The following is a 7,150-nucleotide window of genomic DNA, read 5'->3' as shown; positions in this document are numbered from 1 at the left end:
ATTGTCAAAAATTCTTCATCTTCTAGCACTAAAAATAGTTGGCAGTCTATAGCAATATTTTTGTCAAGCTTTTGTCAAGCTGTTTAAAGTTTTGCATAGACTCAAAAGTAGAAGGACCTATGTTCTTGAAATATTTTTATGAAGTCTGTTGTTTTGAAATTTGATAAGTTAAGAACAGAATGGGCTTGGGATATCACATTTTTCTCTGAAACTTTCTCCTTTTATTCATAGTCTATATTCTTTGTTATATCTGGGTCAAAGTTGTTTCAGCATGGATGTTGCTTTACAGGATTTTAGAGTTTTCCTTCTTATAAAGTTTTGTGGTGGCAAAGCTGATGTTCTCCTCGTAAGTCATTCTCACGTGATGTGAAGAATTCCCAAATAGGCCTTTTTCTTGGAAGACTCAAAGCTAAATAAAATTGAATAACTAAGAATTAAATTTAGCTCTTAAAGTTTATTTTGTTTAATGTTATGAATGCTAAAATGCCAATCAAGTCTATAAAGATTCAAATTATGATATAATCTGTCTTTATTCTTTTCTTCTAGTACAGTTTGTTTTCATTCAAGAATCTATTTAATTAATTTAATTCTGAATAGAGAATATGTTTACATGGCTTAAAAAATCAAAATAATTCGAAAAGGTGCACTCTGAGTATATTCACTTCCACCCCAAGTCTCCTCTCCCTCTTCTATAGTTAACCAATTTTATAATTTATTGGGGATCTTTCTAATATTTAATATGTGAGTGTAAGAAAATCTAAGTATATACTTTTATCCTCCCCTTTTATTGCACAAAAGATAGCATAATATATACTTTTTTTCTGTTCCTCACTTTGCCTTTTTCACTCAGTATATTCTGGAGATACTCTCACATCAGTACATAGAGAAAGTTTCATTCATTTTTACACCTGCATATTATTCCATTTTGCAGATGTACCATAGTGTATCTAACCAGGTCTCTGTTTATAACATTTAGATCTTTTCCAATCTTTTGTTGTTATAAGCAATGCTACCATGCAAAACCTTTAACCTAAGTTATTTAATACATGGGAAGTCTATCTGAGGTAAAATTCCATAAGTGAGATTACTGGTCAAAGAGTAAAAACATTTGTAATTTTGAAAGATATTTCCGAATTGCCTTTCATAGGGTTGTAATATTTTGGGCCCCAATCAGCAATGCTTAAGGGTTCCTTGCCAAAAGTATGTGTTATCAAAATTTGGATTTTTTTTTGCTAATCTTATACATGAGAAATGGTATGTCAATTTTGTTTTAATTTCCAGTTCTCATACTATAAGTGAAATTGAGTATCTTTCATGTGTTTAAAGTCATTTATAATTTTTTTCTGATAATCATCTGTTCATATGCTTTGCCTATTTTCATATTGCATTCTTTTATGTCTTGATATCAAGGAACTCTTCATATATTGAGGAGATTAGCCCTTTGTCAGTTTTCTGAGTTGCAAATATTTCCTACTTCTCTGCCTTGTAGCTTTGTCTATGCTTTTTGCCATCTGATTTTTTTGTAATAAAATATATCAATCCCTTCTTATTTGGCTTCCAGACTTTGAATCATAGAAAGGCCTTTCTCACACCAATGTAGAAATTTGTTCATATTTTTTCTACTGCTTTAATAGTTTTATTTTTTTCCACATAAATCTTTGCTCTATTTGGAGCTTGTCTTGATGTATATAGTGTGAGGTATGGATCCAAATTTATCTTTTCCAGAAAGATATCTGGTTGTCCTAACATAACATATTAACATTGAGATATCTTCTTTATTATAGACTAAATTCTCCTATGCTTTTCATCTTTTTCTGGATTGTTCTATTCTACTTCCTCTTCTGTGTCTATTCGGGTGCCCAATGCACACAATTTCAGTAGTGTGTTTGTGGTAGGACCAAGTTCCTTCTATTGATCTTCTTTTCAGAATCTTTCTGTTCATTCTTTTCCTTAAAACAAACAAACAAACAAACAAATAAAACAAAAAAAACCTCTATTTGGAAATAATTTCAAATTTACAAATAATTACAGAAATAAAAATAGTACAAAGAATGAACATATATCCTTTACCCAGAATCTCCTATTGTTAACATTTGCTTTATTATTTCACCTTTTTTCCCTCACACATCTTTTTTGCTGAGCCATTTGAGGGCAAGTTTCACACACCATTGCTCTTTAGCCCTAGATGTCCCTAGCTATGCATTTCCCAAGAATAGAGATAATCTCTTAAATAGACACAGTACCATTATCAACTTCATAAATTTACATTGATATAACACTTTTACCCATTTTACCATTCATATTTCAATTTTGCCATTTGATCTAGTAATGCCCTTTCCCCCATTTCTCCCACTTCCAGTACAAGATCCAGTCTAGCATCAGGCACACATTTAGTTTCTAACTAGTGTTGCTTGTTTCATTCAAAAACATTTTTTCTTTGTATTTTTATCGAGATTCTATTAAAATATTTTATTAGCATAGGGAGAATTAACATCTTTGTAATGCCGAGTCTTCCTGTTCAAGAACAATTTATACTTTTCTATTCTGGCCTACTTTTGTGTTTGGGGGGAAAGTTTTAGCTTTCTTTATATATGCTTTCTATATTTCTTGTTCAAGTTTATACCTATGTATTCTCTTTTATGCACCAATCATATATGGTCTCCTATTTATGTCTTCTAACTAATTATCATTTAACTATGAAAACCATTGATTTCAGAAAATTTATTTTGTTCTACTAACCTTACAAAATTTTATTCTTTTAGCAGTTTTCAATTGTAATCTCTATTGTTTTGCCTGTATATACTTACATTTTAAATAAACATTTATTGGACCAAAAAGGATACAATTTTATACCTAAATTGTTTATCTTACACACTTTCCTAATGTTGTATCAACTCAGTCTATTCCCCCTTTTACTTGAAATCTCGTAACAATTGTTTTGATATTTAAAATTAACAGCTTTTACAGTCACTGTTAATTACCTCAGAACTTTACTCCTGCAATAATATTTTAAAGTGTAACAGAATATTAACATATAAAGCATATAATGAATGATATTTCCACTCTAAATTAAATTTTGCAATAGTTCTAAATGATGTGCTCCATTTGTATTATGGACGTTGTCAAGCTGATTATGTTGACAGTAACCTATATTTTTCAGGGAGGTTAACACTGGCATCTTCTAATCTGGGATGTGGGATCCCTGCAGAAAGTGTAGTAAGTAAGGACAGAGACTCCATAGATTCATAGAATCAGACAGTAAGAGAAGGATATGGTGCCCCATAATCAAACAGATCCGTAAGGAGAAAGCCTGTTACAAACAGGGAAACCCTGGATGATTCTGGGTGCTAAGGACTTTATGTTGCATTTCAGCTATAAATGGAAGATGAAGATTCAACAGTAGCAGAACTGGATGATGAGTAGGTCTTAGACAATCTACATTCTGTCCTCAGCATTTTTCAATTCCTCTCATTCGTTCTCTCTTGAACCTACTTCAATTAAGCCTGTGTACCCATCATTCCACTGAAACTTCTCATGTGAAGGCCACCAATGACTTCCATGTTGTTAAATCCAGTCACCAATTCTCTATCTACTTGACCTATCAGGAGCTTGTGACATGTCGATCACACATTCCTCCTTGAAGTACTTTTTAAACCAGGCTACTAAGACATCACACTCTGATTTCCCTCCTACCTCGCATGGTCTAGAAATGTCAGATTTAGCAAACAAAATATAGGATCCCCAGTTAAAGATGAATTTCAGATAAACAGCAAATAATTTTTATATAAATATTTGCCAAATATTACATGAGATAATAATATACTAAAATTATATGTTCTTTATCTGAAATTAAAATTTAACTGGGTGTCCTTTACTTTATCTGGCAACCCCATCTCTGTTTCCTTTTGCTGTTCCTCCTTATCTCCCCAACTTCTTCACTTCTCCATCTATACTCACTCTCTATGCGAACTCATCCTGCCTTGAGGCTTTAAAACTATCTGCTGAATACTCTCAAATTTATATCACCAGTGCAGACCTCTCCACTTTACTCCAAACATTATCCACTACTTAATATCTACCTCTTGGATGTCTAGTAGGCATCTAGACTTAGCATATGCAAAACCAAACTCTTGATCTCCCTGCAAAGAATCCTGTTCGTCTTGCAGCCTTTGCCATCTCCTGAGATTTTATCCTCCCAGTTGCTCAGGCCCCAAACCTTGGGGTCACTGTTGATTATCCCCTTTTTCATATGCCCCAAATCTACTTCCTCAGCAAATACTTTTTGCCTTTATCTTCAAGATATATCCCCAAATAGATCACATCTCACCACCTTCCTGCTAAATCACCCTGGTCCAAAACTCCACAATCACTCATCTGTATTACAGAAATAATCTCCTAAATGGTCTTCCTGCTTCTCCCTAGAATCTATAGTCTATTCTAAAAATTGAAGCAAGAATGATCCTGAGTCCAAGCAGGTCCCTTCTGCTCAGATCCCTCCAGTGTTTTTCCAATGCTCTCTTTTTTTTTTAATTTTATTTATTTATTTATTTATTTATTTATTTATTTTTGGCTGTGCTGGGTCTTCGGTTCGTGCGAGGGCTTTCTCTAGTTGCGGCAAGTGGGGGCCACTCTTCATCGCGGTGCGGGGACCGCTCTTCATCGCGGTGCGCGGGCCTTTCACTATCGCGGCCCCTCCCGTTGCGGGGCACAGGCTCCAGACGCGCAGGCTCAGCAGCTGTGGCTCACGGGCCCAGCTGCTCCGTGGCATGTGGGATCTTCCCAGACCAGGGCTCGAACCCGTGTCTCCTGCATTAGCAGGCAGATTCTCAACCACTGCGCCACCAGGGAAGCCCTCCAATGCTCTCTTAATAAAAGGAAAAATCTACAAAGCCTACAAGCCCTATACAAATCTGGCCTTCCATGATTCCTCTGATCTCCCCTCCAGATTCTCTCTGCCTTTCTAACACTAATAAAACTACCCTGACCTTTTCCTGTTCTTCATACAAGCCAGGCACACTCCCACTTCAGAGCCTTTGCACTTAACGTGAAGGAATATTTATGCCTGAAATATTCCTCCTCTGGATGTCTGCACAGATCACTCTATCACCTCCTACAGTTCTCTTCTCAAGTATTGTGCTTTCCGTGTGGCATTCTGGGGTCACTCTGTATTAAATTGCAAGCTCCTTCCAGCCTAGCACTGATGTTTACCATCCTTGTTTTATTTTCGTTTGAAGCTTACCACCATCCAACATACTACAGGTTTTACTTTGCATGAGTGAGTGAGTGTGTGTGTGTGTGTGTTTCTCCCTACCAGCCTACAGGAAGCTTGGGAAGACAGGAATTTTTGCCTTTTTAAAAAAAAATTGAAGTATAGTTGATGTACAGTTGATTTACAATGTCATATTAGTTTCAGCCTATTTTTTAAACTGATGTATGCCCAGCACCTAAATGCAGTGTGGATGCGGTGTCTTGGAAGGCTGGTGCTTCATACGCACTCAATAAATAGTTGCTGAATGAATGAAGCCAAAGAATACACATAGAGCAGCTGTCACCAGGTGGCAAACTATTGAGGAATCTCGGGTCAAAGAAAGCAATAAAGAAAAGGTGAGTTTTTAAAAATTTTTTATTTTATATTGGAGTATAGTTGATTTACAACATTGTGTTAGTTTCAGGTGTACAGCAAAGTGATTCAGTTATATGTATACATATATCTATTGTTTTTCAGATTCTTTTCCCATTTAGGTTATTACAGAATATTGAGTAGAGTTCCCTGTGCTATACATCAGGTCCTTGTTGATTATATATTTTATATATAGTAATGTGTATATGTTAATCCCCAAATCCTAATTTATCCCTCTCCCCCACCTTTCCGGTTTGATAACCATAAGTTTGTTTTCTATGCCTGTGAGTCTGTTTCTGTTTTGTAAATAAGTTCACTTGTATCATTTTTTTTAGATTCCACATATAAGTAATATCATATGATATTTGTCTAGAAAAGGTGAGTTTTGAGGAGTAATGACAACTATGGTTTGGCAGAGAGGAGGGCAGAGGGACCGGCTCTGATTTCTTTCCCTTTTTCTCAAGCCACTAAAGAGAGGTAAGAGCTGTCTGGCAATGACAGCAATGAAGTTGGAATGTTGCTATAGGGAAGGAAAGTCCACTTCCATAACCCAGCTCAGGAGCATGTGATTTCCATCCTTCCTAGCACATATATCATGTAATCAATTCTGGCTAATGGGATATGAGTGAGAGCTGTTTTCCCTCTTCTTCCTGAAGGCTGGAATGTATACGAAGTGCTGGTGAGCCAGACTGGACCATGTAGATGAGGACAACATCCTATCTTGTTGCCCAAGCAACAGGATAGAAGGATTTGGGCCCCTGGACAATCTTATGGAAGAGAGAGCAACCTACTTTCCCAAGAGAACACACCTACTTCTGACAGAGAGAAATACATTTCCATCTGCCGTCAAGTAATTCAACCATTATCATGGGGGATCCTATTGCCTCTCTCCTGTGTTTTATCTCTTCTTTTCTATATCCTATGTCTTTTTTTGTTGTTGCCGTTTATCTTATTTTAGTGTCATAATCCTCAGGGAACTTCTTGATAAAGAGTATGTAAGAGAAATATTTTGAGACCTGTGTATCTGGAAAGGCATTTTATTCTACCTGCATGCATAATTAATGGTTTGTGTCGGTATAGAATTCATGTTAGAAATCATTTTCTTTCAGAATTTCTGGTGTGGCTGTCTGGAAGTCCAAAGACTTTCAGATTACCATCCTTTATTTCTATATGATATATTTTTTTGCTTTTAACCTCTCTCTCTAGAAGCTAGTAGGATCTTTCTTTTACCTCCATTGTTCAAAATTTATAATGATAAGCCTTGCTGTAGCCTATTTTCATCCCTTGTGCTGGGTACTCAGTGAAAATTCATGTCCTTTTTGATCTGGAAATTCATGTGCTTTAATTCTGGACATTTTTCTTGAATTATTTTATTAATGATTTCCTTTTCTCTTTTCTTTTCTTTCTGTCTCTCTTTATAAAATATCATTCAGATTTTGGATCTTCTGGATTGGTCCACTAACATTCTTGCTTTCTTTTTGCCTTATTTTATCTTTTTTTGCTCTACTATCTGGAAAAATATTCTCAAAT

This window comes from Balaenoptera acutorostrata, chromosome 12 (assembly GCF_949987535.1).
Source record: "Balaenoptera acutorostrata chromosome 12, mBalAcu1.1, whole genome shotgun sequence".
In the NCBI taxonomy this organism is placed as follows: domain Eukaryota; kingdom Metazoa; phylum Chordata; class Mammalia; order Artiodactyla; family Balaenopteridae; genus Balaenoptera; species Balaenoptera acutorostrata.
Note: the sequence above shows the minus strand (reverse complement) of the source record.